Genomic DNA, 10,533 nt, shown 5'->3' with positions numbered 1-10,533 from the left:
GAGGGCAAAGTGGGAAAAGGAAGATGGCGGTGGAAATTCTGGTGACCTAGTTAGAAAGTCAAAAAAAAAAAAAAGAAAAAGAAAAAGTAAGAAGGAAATGACCTCATGTTTTCTTTATTTCTTTTTTTTTTTTTTTCTGGTACCAGGGATTGAACCCAGGGTTACTCGACCACTGAGCTACACCCCTAACTCCTATTTTGTATTTTATTTAGAGACCAGACATCACTGAGTTGCTTAGTGCCTTGCAGTCACTGAGGCTGGCTTTGAACTCGTGATTCTCCTGTCACAGCCTCCCAAACCATTGGGATTACAGGCGTGTGCTACTGCGCCCAGCATGACCTGAGGTTTTCAACAAATTAGTAGGTTAGAGTAAGTGGAACTTTAAACTTTTCCATGATTAAAATATTTTAAAGATTATCCAAAGTCACGTTCAAAGCACATCAATCTAATTTTTTCTTCCCAGTGATAAACTACACAAAGTTAATTAACACTTTTTAAGATATAAATGTTGAAACTATATAGAGAATGTCACTTGGTGTAAGATTAAATTATGGTCAGAAAAAAATGTTTCAGCTTTAAAAATTGGAAAGATCTTCACACATGGTCTTTTTAATAACATCAACATTGTTCTACAATTTAAAAAATGCAGATGTGGCATATACTGGTGCATATTTTTAATCGTGAACATTTTTCTCTATATATCTATCTATCTCTCAGACTCATAGTAGAAAATAACACCAGACAAAGAAAAGAAAGTCTGAGGAATCTTCTTCAGAATTAATTAACTGTAACATGTAAAATTTAAAACATGCTTTCAAATAAAATTCCCAGCTCTAATTAATCCCAAAGAGAGTGGGAGATTACAATGGAGTAGAATACAATTTCCTTCTCTCACTCCTTGCTTTCATCTTTCTATTTCCATCCCCTGAGCAAGCTGAATTAAAAAATTAGAAAAATATAATATAGCCACACATTGAGGACCTCAGTGATATCAGTAACCTAATGAACATGAGTTTTACGTGATCAAATAACATTCTTAATTATCCAACTAGCAGACTTGAATGCTTTTGATTAAGTCACAAATGCAGTCTCCTGATCTTTGAGAATGTGCATGTTAAACTGGCCTTTGAAACTCACTTTGAATTTTAACACCTAAGATTCTGACCAGCTTTCATGGTATTCTTAAAACATTAATTTTGTCCCGCTCTGAACTGAAACTACTAAACATATCATCTGTAAGAAGAAATTTTGCATTAAGTTAGCAGACATTTACTAAATTCCTTTTTCTCCAAAAAGCTGTTCTTATAATTACCTAATGCAAATAAATGATGTATCTCTATTTGCAAATAAACAACAACACATTTTTAAAAGAAAGACTGTACTCAGGGCTGGGGATGTGGCTCAAGCGGTAGCGCATGAGTAGCCTGGCATGAGTGTGGCCCAGGTTCTATCCTCAGCACCACATACAAACAAAGATGTTGTGTCCACCAAAAACTAGGAAATAAATATTTTTTTAAAAAAAAGACTGTACTCATATTGCATGACTCAGGTGTTGTGGCAGCAATAGTAGTAACAGCAATAGCAACAGCTCATAATCCTGAGGTGTTTTTCCTTAGATTTAGCCCAAGTGATACTTTGGGGTAGATACTTCTGCCCCAGATAATTCCAGCTGTCTTAATATTTGTCATGGGGTCTGTGTTGTGCATTGTGGAGTGTTTAGCATATCTCTGGCCTCCACCCAGTAGATTCCAGTAGCATTCCCTCAGTTGTGACAACCATAAATGTCTCCACACATTGACAGATGTCCCTTGTGGAACAAAATTTACTCCTAGGTAGGAACCATTGGTAATAACTAGAGTTTTGTTCAGAAGTTATGACATCCTAAGTGAAGGATGTGTCATTTTGACATAAGGATTATTTTGAGGTAAAAACACTGGAAAAACAACAGTGCAAGAGGAGTACCCTGGCCTCTTCTTGCTTCCTGAGAGGAGATGAAATCAGGTAAGGGGAGGAAGAGATCATTCTCATCACCAGGGATGGGACGGGAGTCAAGGCCCAGAGAAACCTGAACACCCCACCTTACAAACAAGCTTTCCTGTTCCAGCCAGTTCCCTGTGATTGATCACCAGAGCCCAATCCCCTTCCCTGTCACTTTTACGATTCATTACTTGTCCAATTCAGCATGTACGTGTTCTACTCTAACAGCTTCTCTGGGTCTTCATTTCTTTAGAGGGCTCCTGAGTCATACAAAGCTTTTATGAAACAAATTTTCTCCTATGAATCCATCTTATGTGAGTTGAATGTGTAGGTCCAGCCAACAACCCTAAGAGGGTATAAGTAAAACTTTACCGCCCCTACAAAAACAAAGCTTAAACACTTTACAAATATAAATTTACTTAATCCTCAAAATGACCTTACAATGTAAATATTGTTTTAACCCCGTTTTACAAATTGTGGAAATGGTGGCAGGTAAGTTAATTAGCCGCCATGGCTCCACAGCTAATATGCAGTTAGCAGAGCTGGGATTTATAGCTAGACAATCTGGGGCACTTTATAAAGAGGAAATATAATTATTTATTCGTTTAACAAATTTACTGAATTTACTATGAGTTTAGTATGTTGAGAATAAAGAAAAAAAAGTAAGTAAAAAAGTGAATACAGTTTGAAATTTGTCCTCCAATTGATCCTAGTTTAATAACAAAAGTTAGGAAGAGCTACCCGTTAGGAGGAAAAGAAGGATATAAAATGTGTTAAATCATTGCTGATCTGGTTTCTTTTCTTCACTTTCCAACCTGTTCCCCAACCTTAGTACCCTCTTGGCCACTGTTCTGCCCTAGTCTAACTACTTGGCTTCAATAGGTACCACCTGGGGACTAGAAGTTAAGACTGTTATTCTAGCTAGCAGTATGGGCCAGGCAATAAGGAACTTAGTAAAACTGGCATTTACAACTCCATGAGAACCAATCTCAGAAATGAAGGATAATATTTTTGGTATTACACCTGCTGGAAATCCTTCCAAAGAGAAATAGTGTGGTTTGTGAAATGTACACTTCATCAATCTGTAGACTAAGATTCAATTTCTGCCCTGCCCCAATCTAACTGCACAACTGGGAACTTCTAGTCATTTGCCTCAGGATGTAAATTCAAGGTGTCCAACTTACAGCTAAGATCCACTCCAGTTCTAACCTACAATGAATCTCCGAGTTATATGACTACAAGGCACTACTTACCTGGATTATCACACAACATTTATCTGAAAATAAAACTAAGTCAGGGTTGGACTTGGTTTTGGAATTCACAGAGACTGCAAAATTCATTCTCAGAGTTAAAGATTCGAAAGTTCTGTCATGGTCATTCATCAGTCTTCTTCTAGGGACCAACAAAAATGTTATGGTTTCAGGACACTTTGTGTGTTAATTTTAACAGTTCAGTGTTAATTTTAACAGCTTAGGCATGGTACATAGTCTGTGGAGCAGTTTATATGCTTGAAATATTTTAATAAAGCCCTTTAAAAATTATTTTTATAAGCAAGTTGATATCTCCCTTATGTTTTGAATGAGGAACAACAACTTCAATGACTAGCTTGAGGTCGATGAGCAAAATAAAACAATGGAATCCAATGTACAGAGCTGGCCTATTTCAACAGTCTTTTTACCAATAACAACAGGGGGGAAAAAAGGTTTTAATTTTTTGGGTTTCATTTTATCAACCTAGGAAGCAATATATTTGCCACATAAATCCATTTTGTTATTATCTTAATCACAAGAAAAGACAAGAAACTAGTTACTTGTTTTAATCACTTCTTCATTCTCCCATTTTAAGAGACACATCTGAAGAACACAGAAAAAATCTTCTAATTTTTTTCAGTTTTTCTTTCCGATGTTGAAAACATGTTTGAATAAAATAAAAAGAAAATGTATGTCCTAGGGCAGTAAGATCCAAAATCTGTAGAAAATGCCACAGGGGGTAGGGGGAAGCCTTTCCTTTAAAATGCATTGAACTCAATTTCTCAAGTATTTTTAGATTGTGGTTAAGGTTACTGAATACCCTATAATAATGGTTTTGAAAAAAGAAAGAGAATTTTTTTTTTCATTTAAAGTCTGAGTAATGCAACCATATCTATTTCACTTTCATTTGTTTCTAAGATGATTTTATCCTCAATTTCATACACGGCTGTTTAAAGTAAAATAACATGTAAGGTAATATTATTATGACATTTCTTTGACAAGTGTGTGTGTGTGTGCGTGTGTGTATAAACAAAAAACAAGTTGCTTTCATCTTTATAATAACTTTTAATATCTCTATAATAGTACTTAAAATGAAAAGGCACCATATTAATTTTCTATTGCTGCTGGAGTTAATAGGCAGAAATTTGGTGGATTATAACAACACAAATGTATTGCCTTACTTTTCTGGATGTCAAAAATGGTTCCAACAGGACGAAAGGCAAGGTGTAAAGAGGGCTGTGTTCATTCTGGGGACTCTAGAAGATCTCCATCCCACTTCTTCACCTTTTCCCTCTTCTAGAATCTGTCTCCACATTCCATCTCATGACCTATTCCAGCCATGAAATTCTTCTGCTTCCCTGGTCACATCTTTTTTTCTGATGCAGATCCTCTGACTTGTTTTTATTAAAAACTCTTGCAGTTTCACTGGGCCTACTGGGATAATACGAGATAGTCTTCCTTCCCATGTCAATAAAAATCTGGACTTGATCACATCTACAAAGTGCCAGGCATGGTAACATTTCATAGTTTTGGGGGTTTGGATATGTTCGATTGGGACAGAGGCATAATTTTGCCTTCCATGGCACCTCTGCCCTACTATTTTCTATTTATTTTAAGTATGTTGGCTGATGGGTTTTCAAGATGCCTGTTGAACCACATGTACTTCATGTCAAAGGAGGCAGTAGGAAAACCTGAAATATAGCAATGAATAAAATCAATGTAAAAATTCTCTGGTGAGGTGTGTGTGTTTCATATGTAAAAATGTCATTGTTCTAGAATGTTCCATACAAGCTGTATTAAAACCAAAAAATCTTAAAAGTCATTATAAAAATACCTTCCCAATGTTTGCAGTTGGAAAATGTTCTTATGGTTCATGTGAGGTGTGTTGACAAAGACCTAAAATAATTTAGAGGATGTTATTTTTATTTGGAAAATATGCAATTGTTCTCTTGCTTGGCTAATTATCAGTACTGCTAGAGCTAGTGCATTAATAAAAACCAGTAATGGATTCTTGCTACGCGCTAACCACACTATACCCCTCATCTGCACTGCCTTTCATTGTGAGATAGATACTTTACACATGCAGAAACTGAGGTTATTATTATTACTCCAGTGGAACTGGCATTACAACTCAGACCTGCTTACAGTCACATGCTAGAACAATATGGCTCTGTTACCACGAACTGTCATCATGAAAAACTCTGATATTTATTTCTTTTGGTGGGAGGGTGGGCTACTGGGGATCGAACTCAGAGACACTCGACCACTGAGCCACATCTCCAGCCCAATTTTGAATTTTGTTTAGAGACAGGGTCTCACTGAGTTGCTTGGCACCTTGTTTTTGCTGAGGCTGCCTTTGAATTCACGATCTTCCTCTCTCAGCCTCCCCAACCGCTGGTGGGCACCACTGAGCCTGATATGAAAACAACTGGTATTTTTTAACTGCCTTTTAACTGGTTTTCACTTGTTTTTACAGTGCCTTTGGGAAAATCCTCATTGTATTTTTTATCTATTAGGATAGGAACCTGTAGACTACCTACTGTATTTCAATGATCCTCCCAATTTTTTAAACCTTCTGAACAGCAGCATTTAATATGTGAAAACAATGACCTAAACTTCAAGTTATCTTCTAACAATAAAATACTTTTTTGTCTTTAAAATTATGGTAGATAATTTTTTATTTTTTGATTTAAAAAAAATTATTTTTGAAATCAACCACTTTTTCAGGAAGACCACTGGTTTTTGAGAAAGTGAAAACTGGATTGACCATACTTTGCAACTTTTTCTCTTTGTGGAAAATAATTAACTTTCTAGAGCTTTAGACTCCTTTTCTTTAACATGGAGAAAAATAAAACAAGCTTCATAGGATTCTCAGAAATTCTCATAAAAGACTGATTCTTTCTCTTACAAAGTATTCTTTTTTATAACATCTCTAAAGCTATAATTTTTTTTTTCCTTTTGGCCTGATCATTTTCCATTTATAAAGATATCCTGAAGCCATTGGGCCTGAGGATGAAGTAAAGCTCTTATTGTGTTGTTTCCCAAGTACTGCTTTGTTTTTCTTTTCATTAAAAACACAACATTTTCAGTTGCTTTGAGCAGACTTGGTCATTATTCCATTATAAATGATTCTTGAGCATTTTCTCAATGAACAAATTGCACGGGGATTCATCAGAGATTTTCAAGCTTGTCACTGTTCAGTGCATTCTGTCCTTCTACAGTCAGCAGAGATGCCAACACACATAGTATGAATAAAAGCAAAGATGCCTCTTATTTGTTGAACCCAGTACTATGCAGAATATATGAAAAACCAACAATGAAAAACTGCCCTAAATGCTACATTTTGAAATAATGCAACCTCCTGTTTTGAAAGTTCCTGCTGCAATAACGAAGGGTCTTTTCCAGCACCCTAGGTCAGCAGTGACTTGACTCTATAGGGGTCTAGCCCTGACTGAGATCAAAACATGGAAGACACCATTCCTAACAGTCATTTGAGAAACATTTCATTGAAATTCCAAATTCCAAACCCTTCTAGGCACATTTACTTCATCCTCATTTTCTTGGTGTGGAAAAGCAATTACTCAGTGGTGATGGCGTAGTCAAATCTGTAAACAGTTATTACATTTCAATTAAAGCGGCATGAAACTCTATATATTTGGTTTGCAGAAAATTAATGCAAATCTTTTTTGATGTTTCAATTCACAAGGGGTCTTACCCCACACATTTGGCTCTCAGCATAACAGTCAGACCCATTCAAACATCAAAGACTATTTTTTCAGTATAAAACATTAGGCCTGGGGTTAATTTCTCCTAAAATATTGGTCTGTATTCAAATTCCCAAGTTTTCAACGAGCAGCATGGGAAGTTTTGCCAAGAGAAGTCAACTTTGGCTGGCTTAAACTTCTGCTAAATCTTTTGTCATTAAACAGTACTTGACCACATTCATGGTCTTGGTTGAATGCTCATAAATCATTGAAACACAAACCAGAGTTTTTCATCAATAACAGGAATGACAGGTAAAGGTTGAAAAGAAGGAAACCAACATTTATTAAACACTTACCATGTGCTAGTTATTTTAATTGAATCATTTAGTTAAATGCTTGCATTAACACCATGAGGTTAGGTACCATCTTCTCCAGATGATAAAAATTCAGATTCAGGTTAAGGAACTTCCTAGCTTACATACTTAGGTGGTGGCACCAAGAGCTGATTAAGACTCTGTGCTTCCAAAGCCCACGACAGTTGTTCTTCTGCCTCCTACTGCACAGAGATCTGGGGAATATGGTTTGTGTTCACAGCTGTAGAATTTTTTTTCTTTTTTCTTTCCATTTCCCATCATTTTTCCCTAATGCCCTTCAGAACAGAGAAGGTGGTTGGTGCACTTTTTGTACCGTTCCTGATTCTCTTTAAAATTTTATGTTACTCTAGGAAAAATGTAAGCTACAAAAGTCGAATGATAAAGGAATGACTCTCACCATGCCCAAGATGAGTTACATATGGCAGGAGGTGGGGGCTGGGGAAGTAGAGCAAGACCGCAGGCAGAATTTACTGAGGAGGACTTCACACTTCCATCAGTTACCATGAAAAATAACATATGGACTGAACATTTATTCCAAGGAACAGATTTGTTTCTAGTTGCTCTGCAGCAGTTGAAAGAAAAAGAAAGGGGGGTTAAAAAAAAAAGCCTTTTAACAGCCATCTGAAAATACTCCCCCAATGAGAGAAATAGGGTTGATCTTTTTTCAGACTGCAAAAGTAACATGTAAAAAAAAATGAGTCATAATGATTCAATTTAAATATATTCACAGGGCTACTATTGCCATAATCTACCTCTCTACTGGAATTGACATGCTGCCTGTCCTCAAAGGCTTAAGTCGTTTTTATGGAGAAAAGACATCCTAGCATATTACACTTTGCTTACTGTTTTTTAAAGTATTCCCCTTCCTGTATCTTAATTATTATTTTGTAGTTGTCAATCTTTGCAATTGCATGATAGAGACACCCCAAAATTTATGCCAGAGGATGAGGATAGTTCCCTGAACCTCATGGTTTTCTTTGTCATCAATCATCTGTTTCACGTCACTCTGGTTACTGGTTTGAGTCTGGGATGATTCATAACTTTTGGCTTTGTAAAATTCCTCAGGTCAGGAAAGAGGCAATGACAGGAAACCACAATTAAAAAGTTCAAGTTAAAACTGTTTCTACCCTTCAGGCTCCTGATACACGAAAGTATTAACAACATATGTCTGGGTTAGTTTTAAACTACATGAGAGTTAGAAATAGTGTGCTTATTGAAAATAGAAAGTAAAAGAGAATGAGAAAATCTATAGTTATCTTCAAACAAAAAAAAATGCACATTTGAATTGTACTCATACACCCAGGCTAAGCAATCTTACAAACAGATCTTCCTTTTAAAGTACCTTCATTTCCTTTAAAGCTAGGTTGGACCTTCTCCTTGAATAAGCAGTCTCTGATAAAAATAATTCCATCTCACCATCAGGATGTTTTCCTTTTTTTTTCTTAAATCATTGTCCATGTATGCACATGAGCTTCTATCTGGCTTTGTAATTGCTCCTGTAAAATCTATTTATTTGACCTTCTTAAAAAAGGAAAAGTAATTTCTGTTGGAAATTCTTTTCAATAAGGACTGATCATCAGAAAAGAGAATATAAAATTTAGACCTGAATAGTCAGAAAAGACAAATGCTCATTGACACATAAGGTAGGTTTAGGATGAATATAAAATTGCCATCAAATTTCATTGTTAACAAAAATAAAGAAAGTCTTCTTTTAAATTGTAATAATGAAGGGAAAAAAAAATAAATTTTAAAACATAAATATATTTAGAGTTGGGTGATCCACTGTGGGTTTTCAAGAACTGGTGGATATTTTGGAAATTTTGCTCATCTTGAGATTGCTATTTCTCCAGAATACACAGCCACCCATGGTACACCTTTCACCTCCATGGAATAGGACATGGCTCTGATGCCTAGGTTATGCAGCTAGAACAAATTCTCTGTGTACAAGAGCTTCTGATTTTCTCCAGGCTCATTAAATGTCACATTATGCAAATCATATACAGACATTCTATGCCTAACACATCCAAAATTGAACCCTTTATCACCTACTGCAAAGCTTTTCCCACCTTGATGCCAATTTCCTCTTTCCAGTTGCTCATAATAAATTGTTGGAAATCCTGCCTTTCACATCAATTAAGTAACGGCTAAGAAAATCCTCTTGGCTCAATTTTCTTCAATATTTGGAAACTTTTCACCACCTGAAGACTCACCACACTTCTCCAAGCCATCGCTGAATCACACTGAGCATCCCGACTATTCTCCCTACTCTGTTTTTGCCCTGTTATTCTCCATACAGCAAGAGGAATGGTCATTTTGAAATTTAAGTTAGGTCATGTCTCTTCTGTGCTCAAGTCATTCTGATGTCACCCATATTGCTGAGGGGTAAGGCCACATCCTTTATGTGACCTCAAAAGTTCTACATGTACTCTACTCCCATCCCATAACACTCCATTCTTGATCATCTGTTCTTAGGCTTATTTGGCTCATGTCACACTGACCTTCTATTTGTTTGATCATTGACTTTTCTTCCTGTACAAAATGTGTTGCCCCCATAAATTCTTGGAGATCACTCCCACATTGCCCACACTCCTCCATCAGTTGTGACCTTTTAGGTGAGACTGATATCAGCTTATTGAAGATTACAATCCCTCTGACTCTTCTCATCCACTTTCATTACTGTGTCCCTGACAAAAGCAACTTAAAGGAGAAAAGGTTTATTTGGGCTCCAAATTTTCAGAAGATTCAGTCCATGGTCAGGAAGCCTCATTGCTCTGAACCTAAGGTGACGCAGAACATCATGATATCATGGCAACCGAGAAAAAGAGAGAGGAAAAAGGGCCAGATAGAAGATAAAGCTTTATAGAGCATGCCCCCAGTGACCAGCTCCTTCCAAGTAGTTCCCACTCCCAGTTGTTCATTCAGTCATCAATGAATGGCTCTACTGATGTGGTGAAAGCCCTCCTGACCAAATCACCTCCCAGAAGCCCCATCTCTGAACACATGAATTTGGGGGAACATCCCGGATTAAAACTATAAAACTTCTCTTTCTTGATTTTCCTTCTAATGAACTGGATTTCTTACTACCCTAATAAACTAGGATTTACTTATTTTATTTGATCATATTTTATCCCCATTTTTCTTCCACTGTAAATAATAACTTCCACAAACTTTTTTAAAATTTCATCTTCCAGTATATTCCAGCCTCAACAATTGGGCCATGTACTTATG

The sequence above is a fragment of the Marmota flaviventris genome, chromosome 3, assembly GCF_047511675.1.
Source record: "Marmota flaviventris isolate mMarFla1 chromosome 3, mMarFla1.hap1, whole genome shotgun sequence".
Taxonomy (NCBI): Eukaryota; Metazoa; Chordata; class Mammalia; order Rodentia; family Sciuridae; genus Marmota; species Marmota flaviventris.
The sequence above is the reverse complement of the archived record's forward strand: the minus strand, read 5'-3'. Positions refer to the sequence as shown.